At 35.2% G+C, this 23,144-nt stretch overlaps 1 non-coding gene across 1 annotated transcript; it reads left to right on the plus strand.

The window, feature by feature from the left end:
- The first annotated feature begins 3,081 nt into the window (after window positions 1-3,081).
- Window positions 3,082-3,152, plus strand: TRNAG-CCC (transfer RNA glycine (anticodon CCC)). The gene has a single exon. It is a non-coding gene; the product is annotated as a tRNA-Gly (tRNA).
- The last annotated feature ends 19,992 nt before the right edge of the window (window positions 3,153-23,144 follow it).

Genomic DNA, 23,144 nt, shown 5'->3' on the forward strand with positions numbered 1-23,144 from the left:
GACCAAGAATTGTCGATTTCCTTTTGGGCAAGAAACGTTAACGCGACAGGCGCTTATCATAATTTGCCGTTTTTAATTCTTGCCCACGACTGATCGCATACGAAGAGGAATGCAGCATTTTCCGTACTATTTTCTTGATAGGAATATAAGGCTCGATTTGGCGAGCTATTGCAAAAATGCTTGGAGCACTGCTAGTCCCTATGGCGCTCAAAACTGCAGTGTTATTGTGTTACATCCTCTGCCGGCTGTAACTTCTAGCGACGTAGTTTCTTCGAATTTTTTAATCATACACGTTGGTGCTGCAACAGACATTGGACTTTTGTGAATGTAGGACGCATATTAAGCACACATCAATAGTCAATCAAAATCTAACGTCTGCCTCTGTTGATCCAACGTCTGCCTCTCTTTTCTCAAAAAGAATGAGTGATGCTGCTGTCACATACGACTAGGAAATTTGCATAATCTACCTAGATTGTGCAAATTTCATATGCACTGTGACAGCTCAACCTAAATCTCTCCTATCGGCGACTTTTATAACAGCCCTTCTTATGTTTTGCACTTTTTTCTGGATTAGTTTTTCTCCGAGATTTTTACAATTTATGCAGGGTTTGTCCCGGAAGTAGTAGAACTGATTTTTTCCAGTCAAAGCGTGGTGAAGGAGGAGGTTGTTACTACGCTCTTTGGGTTGTGGAGGATCTTAAGTACCAGCGCACCAGTCGCCAGTCGTCACCAAGCCTTCATGGAGTGTAGACTGAGTTTAAGGTGCCCCTTTCAAGGTGCCTTATCATCTCCACAGTGAATCTTTTATTAGAGCAGCATTACGCGGTGAAGTTTGGCGTCAAACTGGGTAAACTGCCTATGAGACACATGACATGATCAAAAATGCTTATGGGGGTGATGCCATGGCTCAATCAAATGTTTCTGAATGGCACAAATTGTTTCGGGAGGGAAGAGCGCAAGTTGAAGATGGAATTGATGTTGATCATCTTTTCTGACTGAAAGGAGTGTTTCACAGAGAATTTTCACCGTCTGTTCAGCCTGTGAATGCTGCATTCTATGTTGTGTAAGTAAAGACTCAGAAAAGTAGTCGCCCGCGTCCGTCCAGCAACCGCTAGATCATGAAGGTTCCATCACATCAATGCGCCGAGCCATACTGCCTTTGCTGTCATGGACTTCCTAACCAAACATGGTATTACACAGCTTCCCCAGCCAACCTACAACCCAGATATCGCTCTTTCAGAATTCTTCCGATTAAAGAAGGTCATGAAAGGATGGCACCACGGTTCGTTCTGTCCAGGCCAGGCCGTAATGAAGGAGCTGAAGATTGGATTGGATTATTCAATTATGGCAAAGCACACGAGGGGAAGGAGCTGAAGAATATTCCAATTTCTGCATTTCATCGAGCCTTCAGTTATTGGCAGAGTCGCTGGAAATGTTGTGTTGATGCAGAAGGAGCATATTTTGAAAATTATTAAGTCGATGTGTCAAAATTGTGAATAAATATTTCAAAATAAATTCAGTTCTACTACTTTACGGACAAATTCTGTATATTAAATTTGATTTCTTTCCGTTCATTAGTTTTAAATACCTTCAAAGAGCAAAAGTTATTTATAACTATCCTATATTTCGGATGGGATTAACACTATCTAATTATTTTCAAACTTAAATTCAAATTCAAACTTTTAAGTTTAACAAAGATATGTGTATGACGTCCAATCAAATCCTTTTATTATCCCTTTTTATGATTTGCTTGCGTTAGCTTATTTGCATATTTGATTGGTAAATACCCACTCATGAAGTATGCTTTTTATATTCAGTAACAGGAGCAATCGTAAATAATTACATTCAGTATATTCAAACATTATTATTCAGTAGACGATTAATATTTTTATAGTTTAGCTTCCCATTTATAATTTACCATGAGATGTCATTGATAAAAATAGCAATAAAAATGAAAGGTTTAGGTTTAGCGACTCAGAAAGTCATGAATAGGATGTAAACTTTAGGCAGGTTTCAGAAAGGCTACATAGAAAGTATACTCTTTGTGATACAAACGTACAGTTACTTACCATAGTGCATTAAAATTCCATCTCTTTATTTTTCCTCACGTATGATTTCACACAACATATCTACTACAATAAAACGATAAGAAAAACAAAAATTCTTTCCTGAAAAACACGTAAACATAATACGTGAAAAAGAAAAAGAAATTAAATTTCTCAATGAACTAAATTTTAGAAAATGCATTTAGAATACAGTAGTAAATTCAAGGAATGCACGTTACATTAATAAGTGACGCAGTCCAATCATATAAATGTGAGAATAAGTTACTTTCAGTAGTGGTGCTCTTTATGGTTCTTTTCTTGATAAATATTCTTGTCTCTCCCAGACAACATATAACTATCATTTTTCGTTTTTTGGAGAAATAACCTTGACAAAGGAATACTTGTTCTTCATTCCTGAAAAAGAAAATGAAATGGCCATGAATTTTCTCAGCTAAATGAAGCGGTAGTATAATGATTGTATGAAATAAATCGAAAGAAGAATACAAAAATATGTGACCTCTTTGATGTCGCTATTTTTTTCCAGTAGCGTAGTTAGAGCTTTTGATTCCCCTCTCCGTGCATACCAAAATTATATAAAATGTTCAAACGACATTAAAAAAATGGCTTTCAGATTTTATATTAAGCCCCAAAAGTGTTTCCTTTATTTATTAAATATCATATTCTTCAAACTTAAACCACATAAAATTCAATTCAATAGCAATATTTCATACTTAAAAACAGCATAATTTTAGCGTCTCGAACGCTGGGGATATAAAATCTTTATTTCGTGCAGTGTTGCCATTGCTCGCTTTGAAATCGTTGAGTTCTTGAAATCTATTTTCGTGTTAACATCAACAAATAGAAAGGTGCGTAATGCGCTTTTTTTTAGAAAAAGCGATGTTTTTGTCACTTAAATTACAGAAGAATTATTTAAGAAGTCTTTTTCTGTGGAAAGTTTCTTTTTAACTGAAAATTTTTAATGCTAATTAATTTGAAAATACCCATTCCAAGAGAGTTTCATAGGTTAACCCTCGCGGCATCGGTGGTTTAGTGGTAGAATGCTCGTCTCCCAAGCGGGCGGCCCGGGTTCGATTCCCGGCCGATGCACGAGTCCGTTTTAGATAGTTTTACCCCTATCTAATTGTAACTCAACTAGATATTGATTTCAGCAAATGAACTGGGGAAAAAATAAAGAAATTGTTAAAAAATCGGAAAGGATTCAGATTTAACATCACACAGAGCGTTCTTTTATACTCTTGCTGAGTTCGTAGTCTAACAGTCTGTTCTCGAATTCATTGCTGTTAACTAGATTTTTTTAAAAAAATTAAAGTTTATAGTAGAGTGGAAAAATAATAGTTATATTCGCTCATGCATAACTCAATGGACGTTGCGGCATTCTTTTACATTTTTCATAGTCCTTTCCCATCAGTTTACCATATCAGTGTTTAGTTTTCTTAATAAGATGGCCTACACAACTTTTTTTTTTTTTTGTCTCTTTAAGGTTTTATTTGTTAAGCATTAATTTTTTCACACTTAGCCATATATCATTCAACAGCAAAATCTTAAAAGCAGTGTAGTTTTAGAATTCTAGATAGAGTATTAAGTTTTCCCCTTTTTTATATCCGCTGTATTATTTCTTTATAAAGGATGCATGGCGATACTACTTGGTGGAAGCATCTCTATTTAAAAAAGTGAAACGGGCATGAAAGCTAAATGATGCAAAAGAGAGCATCGAGACCTGTAGCCGCTCTGGTAACTAGCAAGATTTCCTTTTTTCCCAAGGTTTTCGTGAATTAATCAGCAGATTCATTAACGATATAAGAATAGTTTTACTTTAGAAAATTAATATAGATGTAAAGGTACTTTTGCGTTATCGCAATCACCTTGCCGCAATTTGGCGAAGAAGAAAAAGATCGGTAATTTCTAATCGAAAAAAGTTATTTATTTCATACCATACATGTTATTAAGCGCATATTTTAATTTTAGCTCGATATTTGTCACGGGGAACAATTTATAAAACTACTTTCACATGAACTTTACTTTCTTCTTTGTTATGCCTATCTCCCGCTTCTAATTATTCCAGTCTACCACGGCGAATGGCCATTTCTAACTCTTCCGAGAAAACATTAGAACTCGTTAACTATTTGCTCCAGCAGTACATGAATCCGATTGCTGTAGTAAATGGCAGACGACTCTTCTCGAACCAATTACCCTATCGAATATCGACGTGTTCATTACACGTTTTCATGTTGCATTTCCGAAAAGGTTGTTTTTCCAAAATAAATTATCATTAAATGCGAATCTGAATATTCCCGCCTTTGTGACAAAAAATTTCATACAACTTTCTTCGTTTGGAGGCAAATTCCACAAGTACATATTTCGTAAAAGACAAAAAATATCGCAATTTGTCCTTAGAACTTCTAATACAACCAAATCAGCATGTATGAAAATGGCGACGTTTCATATTCAAACTTACAGTTATCCATATGGTTACTTGAAGAATTGTTATGCGTGTGGTTGCCACAGTTTGACGACTTTTATCAAGATGGTTGCTATAATACCCGAAGTACCGATGTAAAAGTGCTGGCTTAAATCTATCTTCTAATGTTCCACAAAATAGTATATCCCGAGATGTGCGCAAGCGGATTGCAGCACTAACCTAATCTATGTGTGTGTGTCTTTCGTTCATCCTTTTGCGCGTAAGGCTAATAGACTCAGGGCTACGAAATTTGATATATAGGTGCATCTAGACAAGAGCCAGTGCACCTCGAAGTGGTTCCAAAAGTCGAATGAGATTAATTTTTATTTTATGTTTTTGATGAACACATCAAATCTATAATTCTCTTTCATTATATCAGCATTGTTGCCACTCGGAAAAATGAGGGCGATAATTCGTGCAGTTTTTTAATTTAGTGTTTCTCTTGGTTACTAAATGTTTGTCGAGAGAAGGCAACAGGACGTTGATTAATTTATATATTAGGATAATTAATATTTGTATTAAGGCATATTGCTTATTTCATTGAAATTTTTTTATATGTAATACATTTTGATTTAAATTTTTTTTGATAAAGTTGTTCTTTAGAGTAAAATTGTGTAAAGTTTTAAAATTTAATGTTTGGTGTTCCCTTTAGGCAATTTTCCGGTACATTTAAAAGCCAGACGAAGGCTGACTGCGTAGCGGCTAGTAAATAAATAAAGAATACGTTCAAGAAAAATGTTAAAAAAAACATGCATCTTCATCGTCGATATTGCAGCTGTACAACGACTTAGACTAAACTTTCAAATTCAAAAACTTACATAAACCCTAGAATGTGACCTATCAATGAAGGGTTTATGTTTAAAGAATTAACGCAAACGTGTTATTCTTTTTCATATAAAATAAAATCTAGAGAAGAACGCTTTTGTAGCGGTCCTTCTGTGGACACTTTTAGCAGTAATCTATAAATTAAATAAGAAAACTTTATATAAATGTAACTTCGGAACTTTCCCATAACTAATGTTAAGTATCTTACTAGATCTAAAGAAAAGTACTGAAGAAACTCCCTGTATAATTTCTACTGCAATGATATACTGAAGGCAATGCAATTTTTGATATAAATATATTCAGCATGAACGTCAAGATATAAACCATAAAGCCAAAGAAACGCCCAGCCCAGTGCTTTATTATTGCCATATATGTGACATATCCTTGTGCCATATATGTGCCATAATGTACCCAAGATCTCATTCACGATAATATTTAATTTGTTTTGCTTTGCAGTCCATTTTTCCTCTGTGGCTCACTTAGAATTAAAGTATAACACTCACACCAGAGTGTTTAAGTATGCAGGACACTGGACAATTCCCCTGCTTTTCTGCTAATTAATTCATTTTAGAAAGAGCTAACAAATACACTTCAAGATTAAAGAATTATCAGGTTCAATGTTTCTTCTAACCTTCTTCGGAAACATACAATGACCTGACTAGAACAGAGAGCTTACTAAAGCTATGTTCACTAATTGTAGTAAGTAGACAGGATACAGACGAAGGGTATACAAAACCCTTTATTTTTTTTCTTTATATACAATGACTTCCGTACTTCGGAATACAATGACCCTCCACTCGGGGTCTAACTTAAAAGATATCAAAATAAAACTAAACTCTAATTTAACTTTAGAATAAGATTGGCCTTATAATAACAGGAAGCGTATGTAGCACAGAGACTGTGAACACTACAATACGTTTAATTTATCAAGAGGATTAAAACCTCTGGCCTGGAAGGCAAAGTAGCAACTGCGTAACTTCTAAGGTAAGCGGCCTGCTTCGAACTCACGGCTTCCTCTCTTCTGCTTGGCAAAAAGGCCACACTTAAATACTTGGCGTTCGCCAGACAACTTTGCATAAACTCCTTCACGCTTATAATTCTGGCCGGAAGTAGAAAATAAGAAGTGATAGTAAAGATTTAAAATAAAATAAACGTTAGTAAAACTTAAGATCCTTACATACTTCCCGCCAGAGTTAATTAGTTTGAAACTGAGGTCTAAAACGACCTTGTTGAAAACTTTTAGCTCTAGAAACTAACGCGAGGCCAAACTTTTACAATCATAACTTAGCTAGAAACTAGAAAATTTTAAAAGAAAGAAATTTGTTACAATAGCAGCTCCCGGAATATACAACAATCTTTTTTCCTTTTCATCTGTACTGCATCAAAACAGGAGCTTTATTCAATTCTGGTTCCTTCCAGAGATCTGGAAGGAAAACTAGTTTAATGAAATGTTACAGAATGACATTGCAAATAACATATAGAATATACTTTTCTTAACATTCTTATTTCATTCATGACTATTTTAATTATCTCTCCCCGTGCTCTCTGACATGTGTTGTAAAAACACCAAACACGAATGTGTTTCTGTCTATGTGTTCAACACTTCCTCCTACAATCAAAACACTAACGTGTTAAAATTCAACATACGAGACCTCTTAACACACCCTAATTTCAACTCTAGACCCTGAGGTACTATTCTGAAAGTGGCTAACTCTAAAGTGTAGCGTCAGAGAGCCTAACTACATCATTCAACCTTTAACACATATTCACCATGATTTAATCTTTACAGTCACACGAATAACAAATTTTTTAACATTACTTTCACTTTTACCATATCACGTTATTTCTAAACATTCAAAATAACAGTTCACATGTATACAAGAACATATCAAGATGCCGTTAATTTTACACATTTGAAAACATACATTAGTAGTACATTGTTAACTTCTATTCTTTTCAAAGCAAGTGCCAATTCTTTCTACATTGAAATAATACTACATTTCAAAAAGTCTTTCAGACTAAAACTTCTTTCTTGTTAGAATGTTTTAAACAAAATTTATACAATAACTTTTTACAATATTTAAGTCTTTATACAACGCTATTATACATCAACTTTAGTTTTACGCGCGAGTAATTGAAAAACATAATAAGAAAATCGGTCACAACTCATTTCTCGCCCTTTTGGCGATAAAGGTAGACCTCGCATGAGGTAAAACTTCTTGAAATCTGCCACTTGCAGTAAGAATGAAAGATTAACTTAAGTTTGTAAAGTAACATAAAATTTTACTTATCTTTGTAATATTCAGACATCCTTTTCTGGGCCCAGTCTTTAAAGGTGCTGCAGACCGTAGCTTGGTTGATCCTCCTTCTTGTACGGGCTCGCCCTTCAGTGCTTTCCTCTGGAAGCTTCCGTTTTTCACCACTACGGCCACCCTTGAACATCTTCCTTCTGTCCTCTGCTTGTGGTCTTGGCCGTTTGAAGGCAGCTGGTCTTGGTGGAACCGGGAAACTTCTGTCGTGATCCTGCTTGGACCTCGTTGTTGGCCGTTCAAATTTTTCTTGTACTTTTTCCTCCGCCGCTGATGGCCCTTCCGCAGTTCGGCGACTTTTGCTGCGGAGAGTTCTGTCGGATGAGTCAATCTTCCGTTTCACAGCCGGGTTATAGTTGCCGTCCTTTCTCCCGGTCTTTTCCACATACGTCGTCCTTCTCCCTTCTTCATTCTGGGGGTGTTCGTGAACTCTGTTTTTTGGACGGTGGAACGGCTTCTTTTTCTTTGTACCTTCAATTTTTCCGCGGGGCAATTTTCTTTTCACTTGCTTCTGTCTCTCATTGGCTTGCCCTTGTGCTTGTCGTTTTCCCACCTCTGGAACTTGTACCTGCGGTGTCTGCCGTACCGGATCCTGCAAAAGATCTGAAAAGATTTGCATTTTATTACGGTCATAGAATGGTTTTATCTGGTCAATGTTTGCGGAACAGGTTTCACCATTTCTTGCCTTTAACACTACAACAGCGTGAGTTATTTTTTCTATAACATATGGTCCTTCAAAGCGTGGAAAAAATTTGGCAGTTTTATCTTCTGGTGCTGAAGAAAGTGAATGCTTAATTTTTAGTACTTCATCCCCTACTTTATAAGTTACTCCCCGTCGTTTCAAGTCATAATACAATTTTTGTTTTCTTTGTGCTACTTCCGTATTCTTTTTTGCTTCTTTTATTAGTTTTTCTATATCACCCATTTTAAATTCTGGGGCTCTTTGTTGCACATAAAATAGTTTATCTAACGGTGTTATAATCTTTCTGCCTAGAAATAACTCAGCAGGAGTTTTTCCCGTTGTATCATGTTTTGCGGTCCTAAGGACGAAAGCAAATTCATTCACATAGTTATCCCAGCTTTTATGAAAATTTTTAACATAACTACGGATAATTTTCACTATATTTCTGTTGACCCGTTCCGCTATATTTGATTGCGGCCGATACGGGACCATTTTTAAATGACGTATGCCCAGTTTTTGGCACATGTCTTCAAATATATTACTTACAAATTGAGGACCATTATCCGATATAACTTTTAGGGGCGCCCCGTATTTTAAAATATATTTATTTAAAATAGAATCGGTAACTAATTTCGCGGAGGCTCGTTTTAAGGGAACAATTTCGGTCCATTTACTAAAATGATCAACTATAACAAGGAGATAGCGACTTTTGTTTAACTGACTTTTTGGGAAAGGGCCCAATAAATCGATGCCGATTATTTCATTTGGAAATTCGGATTTAATACTATTTAGAAACCCGGCCGGGCGGAAATTAATATAATTAACGGCTTGACATGTTGGGCAGGACTGGACATACGCCCTTGTTAACTTTTGCAGTTCAGGAAAGTAGACTGCCTCGCGTACGCGTTGAGTAGTTTTTCGAATACCAGCATGAGAAGCTAAAGGGCTGTCATGGAGCTCTTGCAGGATATTTAATCTAAGACTAGCTGGGATAACAGGTCGAAATTCGTTGTTGGAATTCGTAGTTTTTGTATAAAATAATAGACCATCTATTAGTTCGTAATGGGCCGCCCTATTTCTTATCGCCACAATATCTTGGTGGCTAAAATTTTCAGGATCCTTCAAATACTCATAAATACTTCCAAACTCAGGATCCTTACCCAGTTCGGTTATTACAGTTTCTCGGGAATTTATTGTACACGCTGTCAGCATTGCAACTTTTACGGTATTACCCTGTTCGTCTAATTTAATTCGTGACAGGGCATCTGCTACGATATTTTCCTTTCCGGGGGTATGCTTGATTACCAGATTATATTCTTGCAGCTTGAGTGCCCATCTTATTAACCTTGGGGATAAATTTTTTCCAGAGTACAATCTAGTTACCGCCGCATGATCAGAATATACTGTTATCGGCGCCTTTCCAAAATAGACTCGGAACTTTTGCACTGCTAACAGAACTGCAAGTGCCTCTCTCTCGGTCGCGGAATAGTTTCTTTGTGTTTGATTTAAAGTTCGGCTAAAAAATGCCACTGGCTGCTGATTTTGAGAAAGTACCGCTCCTACCGCATAATCCGAAGCATCCGCTGAAATTTCTAAATTTTCATCCTTTTCAGGAAATTTCAACACAGAGGCTTGCGTTAATGCTTGTTTTAATTTTTCGAAAGCACTATTGGCTTCGGCCGTCCAAGAGAATCTTGCCTTTTTCCTTTTTAATTTTAACAATGGCTCAGCGATAGCCGCAAAATCTTTTATAAAGGACCTATAATATGAACAAAGTCCTAGAAAAGAAGAGAGCTTCTTTGCCGTGTTTGGAGTCGGATACTTTTGTACAGCGATTATTTTTGATTCATCTGTCTCGATCCCTTTTTGCGATATTTTGTAACCTAAATATTTTAATTCAGGGGCTGCAAATTTGCATTTTTCGACATTAACTTTTAGACCGGCCTCATTTAATAAAGAAAACACCTGTCTTAAATCCTGTACATGTTGGTCTAGATTATCACTAGTAATAATGATATCGTCTAAATAGATAAATGTGGACTTTCCGAGAACAGGTCTTAACACAATGTCCATGCATCGCTGAAATGTTGCTGGGGCGCCTGAAAGGCCAAACGGCATTCGCAAAAATGCATAAGTGCCAGACTTGGTTATAAAAGCAGTCTTAGGCACGTCCTCAGGCCTGATCCCTATTTGAAAATAACCATTCGTTAAGTCTAAAGTTGTCATAAATTTGGTTGATTTTATGTTCCTTAAAATTTCTTCTATAATCGGTAACGGATATACCGGATATTTCGTTATGGAATTTAATTTACGGTAATCAATAGCGAATCTCCACCTTTTTGGATGCTCCAAAGGATAATCATTATTTTTCTTACATAAAACCACCGGACTAGCATAACTACTTGAGATAGGCGTTACGATCTTTTTACGTAGCATATCGGTAATATGCCATTCTATAATTTTTTCCTTATTCTTATCATACCGGTATGGTTTTTGACGAACCGGCAATGCATCTCCGGTGTCAATACTATGGTTAGTAACCTGGGTAAATCCTGGAATATCACTAAATAAGGAAGCAAATTCACTTACCACTTGTCGGATTCTATCTTGCTCGTCATTAGGCAGGTGGTCGAGATTTAACCTTGGCGGTTCAACCTTTTCTACACGCACTGGTTTCATCGTCAGCTTAAGAGACGCTTCATTAAAATCCAGTGTAGCTTGTGCGTCTGAAAGAAAGTCTATTCCTAGTATTAAGTGTGCTTGCAAATTCTTTACTATAAAAAACATCACCTTTACTTGTTCGTCCTTGATACGGATGTACAAAGGTACTTTACCTACGCACTTACATTGTTCTCCTTGCGCCGCTAATACTGTTGTATTATCCGCCTTATATATGCGGTATTTGCGAAAATACTTTCTAAAAAAGACTTCTGCCACACAGGAACACTGCGCGCCGGTATCCAGGAGTGCGGTGGCCGGGATATTATTTACCAAGACTTCAATCTTCGGAAGAGTTAAATTTTTCACCATTACTGTATTTAACTTGTAGGAAGAGGGGTTTTCGTGGCCTTCGGATTTCCGCACCCTCTCGTCAGCAGAAATCCGTTTTAGTTTAAATTATTTTTTCTTTCGGTGCTTTCCTTCTTTCTCCACTGGCCTTGAGACTTTTTTCCTGGGTTGCTATTGAACTGTCGACGTTCGCCGGCTGTTTTTGAATGCTCGGGTTTCCTTGCCCACTGATTCGCTTTTTCTCCGTAGCCATGTGCTTGAGTTTGCTGTAGTCTTGGCGTACCAAATTGGTTTCGCTGTTGATATTGGCGTCTTCTTTCGACGTCCGCCGTTCTTCTACTTTCAAACTGGATTGCTAGCTCAAATAATTTTTCCAGTGTAGTCGGATTTCTCAATTCAATAAAGTCTTGCACTTGGGGTAGTAACCTCGGCAAAATCACTTGAATTATTTCAGGATCCGGACGGTTTCCATACAAGAGCTTGAAAACGTGAATTTTTCTTAAAATAAAACTGGAGAGGTTTTTTATTCTTTGTTGATATATACTGAAAAGTTCTGTTTCTAATTTCGCACGATCCCTTACAACAGGGAAGGCTTTTAGTAGGGCAGTCTTGAAATTTTCGTAGGTATAGGTGGGACTTCCTGCTTGACCCAAGAGACTTCTGCCGATACATTTGAACCAGTTAAGCGCTTGGCCCCTCAAAGCGCTGGTAGCTAAGGTAACTTTTTGAAACTCGTGCACGGGGTAGAGCATGAAGTGGTCATCCAATTTTTCCAAAAAACTGGTTACCTGTGAGTTTCCATTAAACGTTGCTTCTGGTTTCATCGAAGCGCGCATGGTCTGGACAATATACCCAAATCCTTCCAGGGCGGCAGCTGGCATTTCTGGATTCTGAGCTGTTTCTGCAGGCAGCACAGGTTCTTCTTGAAACTCGGCCATGGTTATTCTTCGTCGGGCGCCACTATCAGGTTCAATGTTTCTTCTAACCTTCTTCGGAAACATACAATGACCTGACTAGAACAGAGAGCTTACTAAAGCTATGTTCACTAATTGTAGTAAGTAGACAGGATACAGACGAAGGGTATACAAAACCCTTTATTTTTTTTCTTTATATACAATGACTTCCGTACTTCGGAATACAATGACCCTCCACTCGGGGTCTAACTTAAAAGATATCAAAATAAAACTAAACTCTAATTTAACTTTAGAATAAGATTGGCCTTATAATAACAGGAAGCGTATGTAGCACAGAGACTGTGAACACTACAATACGTTTAATTTATCAAGAGGATTAAAACCTCTGGCCTGGAAGGCAAAGTAGCAACTGCGTAACTTCTAAGGTAAGCGGCCTGCTTCGAACTCACGGCTTCCTCTCTTCTGCTTGGCAAAAAGGCCACACTTAAATACTTGGCGTTCGCCAGACAACTTTGCATAAACTCCTTCACGCTTATAATTCTGGCCGGAAGTAGAAAATAAGAAGTGATAGTAAAGATTTAAAATAAAATAAACGTTAGTAAAACTTAAGATCCTTACAGAATTACCTCAATAAAATCGCAAAAACATTTGCATATATATCCCATAATTAATAATCACAAAGAAAAAATTAAAATTAAAAATATGTTATTTAAAAGTATTTCCACTTGAAAGAATTAACAGACAAAATATAAAAATAACAGACAAATTATAAAATAATGATACTTTCACAAAAATCAAATATTCATAACGTTCATTTTTGTGAGTTCAAGAATCTATACACTTCTATATCTCAGACAGAAATTCATCCTAGGCTGACTGTAAGTGATAATATTCAGTGTCTTGTCATCCTGTTAGATTTTCCACCAATATTTGCATTGTTCAATATTCAATAAGTTCACGAAACATTATAACAACATCAACTAGTCATTGGCATGCTCATGAACACAACTCAAATATTACTTTTTATTAAAAATTTCAAAGTATTAAAAGGTTAAAAATTAGTGAAGAAGTTGTTTATATTAATGTACACAAGCAACCTGAAATTTCACTATTTATCAAATGTGCCTTAACCAGCAATGTTAATTATCAGCATTGCTTATGCAGATCTTATAACTAAAGATCTTATAACATTTTCTAAAGATATGCATCATTTGACCTCGCTTTCAATAAAAGGATAATTTTATCATTCACTAAATTTAAATGCTTCTGTTTAAATAATATAGCGAATATAAAAACATTCTACTTCCAAAGATATGTTGTTTTTAAATATTTTGTTATTTTGCTGTCGAAATTTCTGTGTCGCAAGACAAAGAAAATGATTTTTAATAAATTAAAAAACTAAAAAGTTGCATAAGTAATCTTAGTAAGAAACTAATACAATGAACTGAGAAAAGTTTGAAAAAAAATCGATGGCAACACTTAACACTCTATCGGGAATTCTAAACATATGCTGCTTTTTAAAAATTTGGTGCTTTTGCTGTTGAATTTTATGTGGTATAATTGGGACGAAAACGATTTTGAATAACGAGGTTTAAAGGACATAAAAAAAAAAGTTATGATAGAGAGAATCAGTTCAAGACGAGCCTGAGAAACTGAAAACTAAGCGAGACCATGAAAAACCGTAACAAATCCTTTGATGCGACGTTAAAGTCTTAATCTTTTCAGATATTCTTTCCTTTTCATTTTTTTGTCCAAAGGGGCAATTTGCTCGGATGGACTATTGATTTCCTTTTGGCATTTCGCATCGCTTCACGATAAGCCTTGTTTCACTTTTTAGATTGTTGCCACCAAATATTATCGTCCTGTATTCTATTTAAAGAAATTAAATAATGAAGAATCTGCATGGATGTATGTACGTTTTTAGCACTGGAATAAAACAACGGTACCTAGAGTCATCAAAATTTGAATATGGGCATGTGGAAGCCCAAATTTGAATTTGAAATTTGTTTTATTATCGATTTCTTATTTTGCAACACTTCAACGAATTTTTGGTTAGCAGACTCAACGATTTAAAACCTAGCAGTGGCAACACTGTACGAAAAAGAAAACATTTTTATCTCCAGAAACGATACAGTGAGCGATACCCAGAAACCCATACAGTGGTATACCCAGAAACGATACAGGGCGAGAGATTGTGTATTAGAAATTCTAAAAATATGCTCGTTTTAAAATTATTTTGCGATATTGGCGTTGAACTGAGTTTTATGGTTTAAGTGTGAAGAACATTATATTTCATAAATAAAGGTTGTAGCAAGAGAAATGAAAAATAGTATTTTTAAAGCATGAGAAATGAAAAATGAGCAATGCCTTCCCCGGGAATCGAACCACGGACCTATGGAATACGCGCCCAGCGTGCAGACCACGACACCACGAAGGCACGCTAAGAAGGCGGGAGAAATACCTCATAAGGTAACACACAGAATGTTAAAAATCACGCCCCTTTGGACGTAATTTAAAATCTGAAACCTTTCAGATTTATTTTTACTTAAAATTTATTGTGTACTTGAATATATAATGGCATATATATGCACACACACACACACATATGTATACGCATAAAGGAAATTGATTGTTAAGGGTCTTCGTTTTAGTTTACTGAAAAATCTCATGAGTATATGGAGATAAATAGATTTTCTGTCATTTGTTTCACATCTAGTTTTTTTTTTTTTTTTTTTTTTTTTTTTTTTTTTTTGTGTATGCTATCGTAGAAACTGCATTTTTGTGACAGAGGTGTGCCCTTGAAAACTGTCAGCTAGCCATGGTTATTTTATATTTTAACCGGAATAGTAATATGCAGTGTCACGCAAATGTGCGATAGAAAAAAAGCGTTACGAACCGTTTAATGACATTTGACAGGAAGTACTGTTTCTGAAGACAGACACGAGCAACATCAACGTAGATGTCTTTCTGCATTTTTATTAATGAAACCGGATAACATATAACTATTTCCTCAATTACCCATTAAGTAATTAATGTTTCAAAATATTTGCCTTAGTTTTAACCTGATTAGAATAAAGTTACCCAGAAACGATGTATTACTGAAAACAAACCTAGAATATAAATTCTATACTTTCGTTCATGAGTTGTTATTTTGAAACCGAGCTTGGCCAATCAGCTAATGCAAGTTTCCCTAGTGAGACCTTAAATATAAATGTCGATCACGGATGTCCAGCATTGGGGCAACTTCCGGTTAACCACGGGTGACCACTAATTTATGGATTGGGTATATCCATTAGTAGAGACTGCCATGTTGTGTAACTCAGCCTGGTGGTTTATTGCTCCGAGGGGCCATGAATGCGCCATTTACTTCAATGACTCTTAAGCATTTTAAGGTCTTAATGATGCTGATATATTTTGTGGTCGCTCAAGTCTAATCTAAAATAAAATAGTTAAAACCTTAATATTGTTGGAAGATGCAGTGCTGTTCAAGTTTCCTTTAGAATAATTTATTAAGAATAACAAAGTTTCAAAATAAGACGATAATTATATAAGAAATCCGATAATATACCTTTTTACCTGCCGCCAGTCTCTCTCTCTCTCTCTCTCTATATATATATATATGTAAAGGAGGTAATGTAATTGGTCCAAAAATTCGGTAGTGATTTTTCAGTGAATAAGCACGAATTAGAGTCTTTACAACATGTGTTTACTGTTTTTACAATGATGTCTACGTGTGCCACGATAGCTCTTCAGCTAACTTCAACAAATTATGACAAAACAATATCAAACTTCCAAAATTTCTGTTTTCAGTATTTAAATTTTGGCATTCGTATAAAAAGCTCATTATATTTTGGATAAAATCGGAAAACCGGACGTGGTACTTGACGCCAATAACAGTTTTTAACGGACAACCGGAAATAGTACTTCATTTGAAGCCAAAAATATTTCAATAATGAACATAACATATTATTATATATGTAAACCATAATATATTGTTGCAGTTGAACGAGCTTTCTTTATGGATACTAAATATCACGTGGATATAAATTTAGAGTTTTTGATTTCTTGAAATAACACAGAAGAAAACTAAATTATGATATTCGTTTCAAATGCATCGTAAACACGTACTTTCTCAAATTAAAAACCAAGTCAATTGTATGTTATTCAACTGCCCAGTTACAATATAATTCTTTAATAAAATACAATTTTTAATAAAAAATACAATTTTTAATAAAAAAATAAAGGAGCATCATTTAATTATGTTGGCATAAATTTACAAAACGAGTTTTTAAACGAGGTCAATTATACCTAATAATCCAAAATTTCTTATTATAGAGCTTTCTATTGATTGGAACAACAAATTGGATTTTATATATATGCGGCTTAAGTGTTTGTCGCCGATAGTTTATTGGTTGCTTGCGTAACTGTACATTGTTTTATTCTCCGTGCAGACCAGCGCGTGACGAATATTATGAGAAAGCTAAGCCTGAAAAATTAAAAATACAAGAGCACGTGCATATAACATTTAATAAATACATTTAACATCTATATATAATAGAATTCGGAAATATGCAACCGGCAAAAATCGGTAACTATGAAAAAACTAATAAAGTGAAATAAATAAATGTCTTTATTATATGCGGCTTAAGTGTCTGTTTGTCGCCGATAGTTTATTGTTTGCTTGCGTGATTGTACTAGCCAATGCGGTGAAATTGCCACTGCACAGGGTTGCCGTTTCAATTGAGACGTAGACAATTTCCTGTAAAACTTGCCTTTGCTATGACCATCAATAAGTGCCGTACGCTTAAGCGTGTTGGCATTTATTTTACCTGAGTCTGCATTTGGACACGGTCAACTTTATGTTGCCAGTTAAAGAGTTCGTGAAAGAATGGACGTAAAATTAAAAATAATGGATGGTCCTTTTCAAGGCAAGCTTAAAAATGATAGAAAGATCTGCACAAGAAATGTTGTCTACAAAGAGATCTTTGACACGTGAATTAACATTTTATTATTTAAATCAACTTTATTTCTTCAGCTAGCGGTGACTCTTAAGAAATGTACCGCCAGTGGTTTCCTTCATTGCACTTTACTTTAAGCAATTAAGCAAGTAGAAGAGCGAAACTTCGTGGGGCAGTAAGCAAAGGGGCGTCCTCACCCCCTGCCCTGGATGCAGGGCCTTAGCTAGAATGGGGGAATGGGGGAAGGGGGACATCTGTCCCCGGGCGCAAAATCCAAGGGGCGCCAAACTGATGTTACGACATTTTAGAATTAAATGTTTCCCTCTTTGGCAAGCAGTAGGGGGCGCGAAATCTTCAGTTGTGCCTGGGCGCTGAAAACCCTAGCTGACTCTGCCTGGATAATTCAGTTTGAATTAGCAGACACCTTTGCACAAATCATTTTAAATACAATTTATAATATCTAGAGCAGCGGTCATTTCGTATGACCGCCGAGCTTTCTAGTTTATTTATAAGCGATCAACTGGAAGTGATACTTTACTTCTAGCTTGTTGCTATTTAAAATGCAAAATTGGCGGGAGGTCGTTTGTTTGCCACATCAGATTTTTTTTTAAAGTTGAAAACAAAATTTGTATATTATTTTTGCTCTAACCTTTCCTTTACACTTGTCTTTTTTAACTCACGGGTTATATAATTTACACAAAACATTTTACTCTCTTTTTGACTTAAGAGATGTTACATCCGCATTCTAGTTCATAGTTACCAATATATGTTTGTGCTTGTGATTTCACGTTTTGTAAAATACCGTTATTTATCTATATATATAAAGGAGAAAGTCTCTGTGTTTGCCCTCTAATAATTCAATTACTACTACAGCTATCGTCATCAAACTTTCTACTTTCTATAATTCGTTTCTTGGTCCTGGAAAGGTCAACGTCCACTTTTATATATATAAAATAAAATTTAAAAAAAATTTTAAAAAAATTCTAAAATCAGAGATATTAATTAAAAAGTCGGAAAAACGATCATTTTCGTCCTCATTTTTCCGAGTGGTAACAGTCTCGCAACCTGGTGACGAAAATCTGCTTTATTTCGAAAGTTGTTGCCACTGCTCGCTTTCAAATCCTAGAGTTTGATAATAAAAAATTTCTAAATTTTACGATGAAATAAAAATAGCATTGCCAAACATTATTCCCGATTCTAAAAATTCGTGGGAAGCCATTTCGGCTATTCCCATCTTCGTGCGACTTTAATCAGCCGACATATGAATGAAGAACTCTGAAAGCGCTAATATTTTGCACTCATTTTTCTGAGTGGCAACAGTATCGCACGTTGGAGATAAATATGCTTTATTTCCAAAAGTGTTGCTACTACTCGCTTTCAAATCGTAGATTATTTTGTTAATCAAAAATTTGTAAATTTTACAAAATCTATATATACGAAGAAGAATGTCTGTTTGTGTTTTTTTTTTTTTTTTTTATGTTTGTTCGCGTTATTGATTTCTGATCAATTATGATAATTTTTTTGGCCGCTAAAATATAGGTAAAATATTGGGTGGAACTTGAGCCTTTACGACCATTCGATTAGAAAGACGAAAATCATTAAAAACTGCTTGCCATTGCTGCTGATATATCAGCAGCTAATTATAATTAGTGAGAATTAGTTTATTTTTCTTCTGAATCGCTTCAGATTGAAAAATGTATGACCATGAATCGTATTTTTTGCATCACTATTAGATAAGGATTACAGCAGTTTCGTTTTCTCTGTTGTTAGATGCATTACTCTCCATCTAACTTAACTGGCATCGAGTGCTAGTATGTATATAAAATTGCCAGTACTACTTGATTTAACACCGTAAATAAGAAGGAAACATAATGGCTACGAGCAATCCTCGCTGTATGACTAGTTGAAGCATTTTTGCCACGTTCGTTTTTATCGAACTCAATCAGACACGTATTTTTATTATTCTATACGGTTTCGTTGTTTTATATACACTAATAATGATACTGCTTTGTAAGTAAACCAAAACGTTTTGTTACACTATCAAGGCATTTTTTAAACTTATCAGAATTACATTTTAAGAGCATTAGCAGTTTGGAAAAAAGCATTAATAAGTTTGCAGAGTTTAGTGTCTTTGTAATCAAAAGTGTCCAGTCTTTTGGTAAACGTCAAGTGAATTATCGCTGACTCCAAAGAAACAACTGAAACTTGAAAAAGCTGTAAAATACCCCAAGTGAAACTTGAGAAGGGTGTGAAAAGCTTTTAATTAAAACTAAATAAGAACAGAAAGCCCACTATAGCAAGATAACGTAAGAGTAACAGTAAAATTTAAATTCAAATAAACCAGCAGATAAAGGCTACATAGATCAATTAACTCGAAAGTGGCTCGAAACTTAACCGGCTTGGATATTTGTCATATTAGCCTAAATTTTATATAAAACTCAGTTGATTTCATATACGACTGAAGCAGATGCATTTCCTTTAAGGAGGAAAATATTCTGAGCAAGAGACAGAACAAAAGACCAAATAAACAGAAAAGCGAGTAGATCCAGGAGGTAATAAACATAGCTTCATCGTTTGAGCAAAATAAGAATGAAAAGTAATTAAAGCTCGTTAAAATTTTGATAACTATGGGAAAAATTAGTTTGAAATCAACTCCATTAATTGAAGTAAATAAATTTTAGGGAATATGGAGAAATTCAAGGAAATCTATTACCGCAGCTAGGAAAGCGCTTTCAATAAATTAGCCAAATTAAAGATAAAATTGCGGCGAAAAAATCAATAATGGCTAATAATTTAAGATTTATGTATTTATCTTTTTCTAATGTAGGATTTTTATTCCCTAATACGAAATGGAATGAATTAATTAAACAATGGAATGCTAAAATGAACTGCAAACGGAAACATTATGATTAAAATTGTTAGTAATATTAGTTACTTGTCATGAATTTTAGTTAGCTCTGCTTATTAATTATTCCCTGATTAAAGTCATTTCATTTATTTACCTATTTTGTGAAATAATGAGTCGCAGAGAGGCAAAAGAGTAAATTCTATTAAAAGAAATATCAGTTTCATACTATACAAGTCTTTCACATTGAAGACTTTTTATCTTGCTTTAAAGTGAACTAATATTACAGTAACCACCGCTTAATACGTTCACGGTTAATGTCACCAGTCGGATACTATTATTAAATGTGCGAAATCTCCCTCCCCCACCGTTGGCGTTGGAAAAATTCACCACTTATTGTAATCAATAACTCGGTTAATGTTATCAAAATATTGCAGAATAGAATGTTTAAACTTAAGTTCCACCCCCCATAGCAGATTGCGAACAATTACAAATGTCCATTAATCTATGCAAGGCTGGATGTGGTGGTATCTTTATTATGGAGGCACCTAATAGGTGGGCCACCATCGCCTTTCCTATTAAGGGACGGACAACAGTTACAACCATGCCTTCTCCGGGATTCGAACCCAGGCACTTCGGCATCGCAGTCAGCTTCCCTGACCACTATACCGGCTGGGCGACGTTTAAACTGAAGTATAATTACCAAAATAGAGAAATATTCATCAAATAAGGTCGGCCTAGAGTAATGAAGTAGCCAAATGGCAGAGACAAGTCGCCAAGTAAGGCATTAAGCCATCAAACAGCTTGGTTTCAATTTGAGGCTACCATGTGCGAAGGAATCCGTTTTCAAAATTTTAGGAAGTGGAATTTTAAACGACCTTGCTTACGCACCAAATATATCTGAAAAAATTCAAGTTGTAGCATCAATGACAAAAGCAGCCAATAAACTTCCTGAAGAAGAAAATAATGAAATTAGTGGATTTAGTAAAAATACTGAGATGAGGATAGCTCTATGAATATTTGTTATATTTATATTAAATTCTATTGATATTTTGAAGGATATTTTCCCATCGCTTAATGTTTTCGAAATACTCCTTGACAAAAGATATCACATTAAGTTGTGCCTAGTGTACAGACAACGAAAATCGATTTAGAGAGAAAAAAAAAAAAAAAAAAAATAAAATAAAATAAAAATAAATAAATAAATAAAAATAAATAAATAACTAAATAAATAAAATAAAAACTCTGGAAGCTTCCAGACTTTATATTACTCCCAAGGGGACATTTGTCGTTTACACACACATGCATGTTTCGAAAGCATTTGGGATAACTCCATTTGAAAATAATATTTGGTGGCAACAATTTGAAAAGTGATTCAACACTTCTAATAATTCGGCTCAAAACGTTGTTTCAAGACTACTAGCCCTTCTGGATTAACACCGCTTTGGACAAAAAATTGACTAATTCAAGCTCGAATTCGAATCATTCAAGTTACTGTATCAACTTGATGACCGTATGACTGCAACAATGTTAGGGGAGATACATTTAATCCCTTATAATATAAGAACATATTTTTATGTTTATCAGAGGGTTATAGAAATTTAGTTTTCTCATCTTTCTTTTTTAGTGTTCTCTGTCATGTTTGGGTTTTAAAATATGAAACTCGGCTTAACTACAGCCCACCGTAGGCCGAGCGTAAAGTCATTGAACATTGGTCGTTCGGTCCAGAATTCGAATGACGGGGAACGGCCTGGCTGAATGGACATTTGCGCGGTTTTCTCTATGTGTAACATGCATATGAGTCAGCTTCCCTTAGAAAGTCCTCGACAAAGGTATCCCTGTACTCAACAAAGAGATCTAGAGTGCTTTGCCATAATCATATAAATAAACCAGTCAGCTTATATGATTCTTTTAAGTATGAATCTGTCTTTACAAGATCTAGGAATCAGATGGACCTAATGCTAACAGTTATTTGAAAGAAATCTCAGTCATACAGTACACAGACTGATTTATTTAGGTTAGTATTTTAAGAAAGGAAATAATACATAAAAAAGAACGCGTTACACAAAAACACGTAATGATGCTGCTACACAGCAATATGCTACAAAGATACTTTTTTTCATGTACCTCCCAAAGGTCATCAAGTGAATTATTATGCATTGAATGGCGTCAAGAGTTATTCTGAGCACTAATATGTATGCCGGACCTGTATCACCAGGAGAATTTTTTCCCCAACAGGGAAAACAATTGTCATCAACTTGGTTCTCAGATAAAAGAAAGGATTTAATGAACGTCGTGCTCTTGAGTAGATAAAAATTGCGTGAGATGCATCAATTACATAGTATAGAAACTTCTATACTTTGAGTCCCTGCAAGATATTTATAAATTTTATTTTCATAAATTTTTAGTTTTGAATTTTAGAATAAGACGCTCTTCATAGCTTTATAAAGTAAGTAAAGATTTAATGTTCTTTTTAAGTCTTTATAACGTAAGTACAGTGCATTTTAAACGTAAGTACAGTGCATTTTAAATGTAAGTACAACGCTACGTAAGTCCCTAATGCATTTTATGTCTTTGTAAAATAGTACAACTAATGTCTTTATATAATAAGGTTTCGTTGAAAGGGAAAAACAAGAGCAGAATCTGTAGATAGTTCAAACTTCATTGCAGCTTGTAGTTCAAATGATTAATAAATCTCTAAGAAGCAGGAGGGGCGTATTAGAAAATTAGATTTCATACACTGAAGTGACAAAAGTCATGGGACAGCAATATGCAAATATACAGATGGCAGTAGTATCGCGTAGAAAATGTATAAATGCGAAGTGCTTTGATAGGGCTTTCATTTGTGTTCAAGTTATTCATGTGAAGAGGCTTTGACGTGATTATGGCCGCACAACAAGAATTAACAGACTTTGAACGAGGAATGGTAGTTGGAGCTAGACGCATGGGTCATTCCATTTCGGATATCGTTAGGGAATTCAACATTCCGAGATCCACAGTGTCAAGAGTGAGCCGAGAGTATCTAATTTCAGGCATAACATCCCACCATGGACAGCGCAGTGGCCGACCACCTGCACT

The sequence above is a fragment of the Stegodyphus dumicola genome, chromosome 3 (genome assembly GCF_044657685.1).
Source record: "Stegodyphus dumicola isolate Sdum_Otavi_A_Nest chromosome 3, ASM4465768v1".
Taxonomy (NCBI): domain Eukaryota; kingdom Metazoa; phylum Arthropoda; class Arachnida; order Araneae; family Eresidae; genus Stegodyphus; species Stegodyphus dumicola.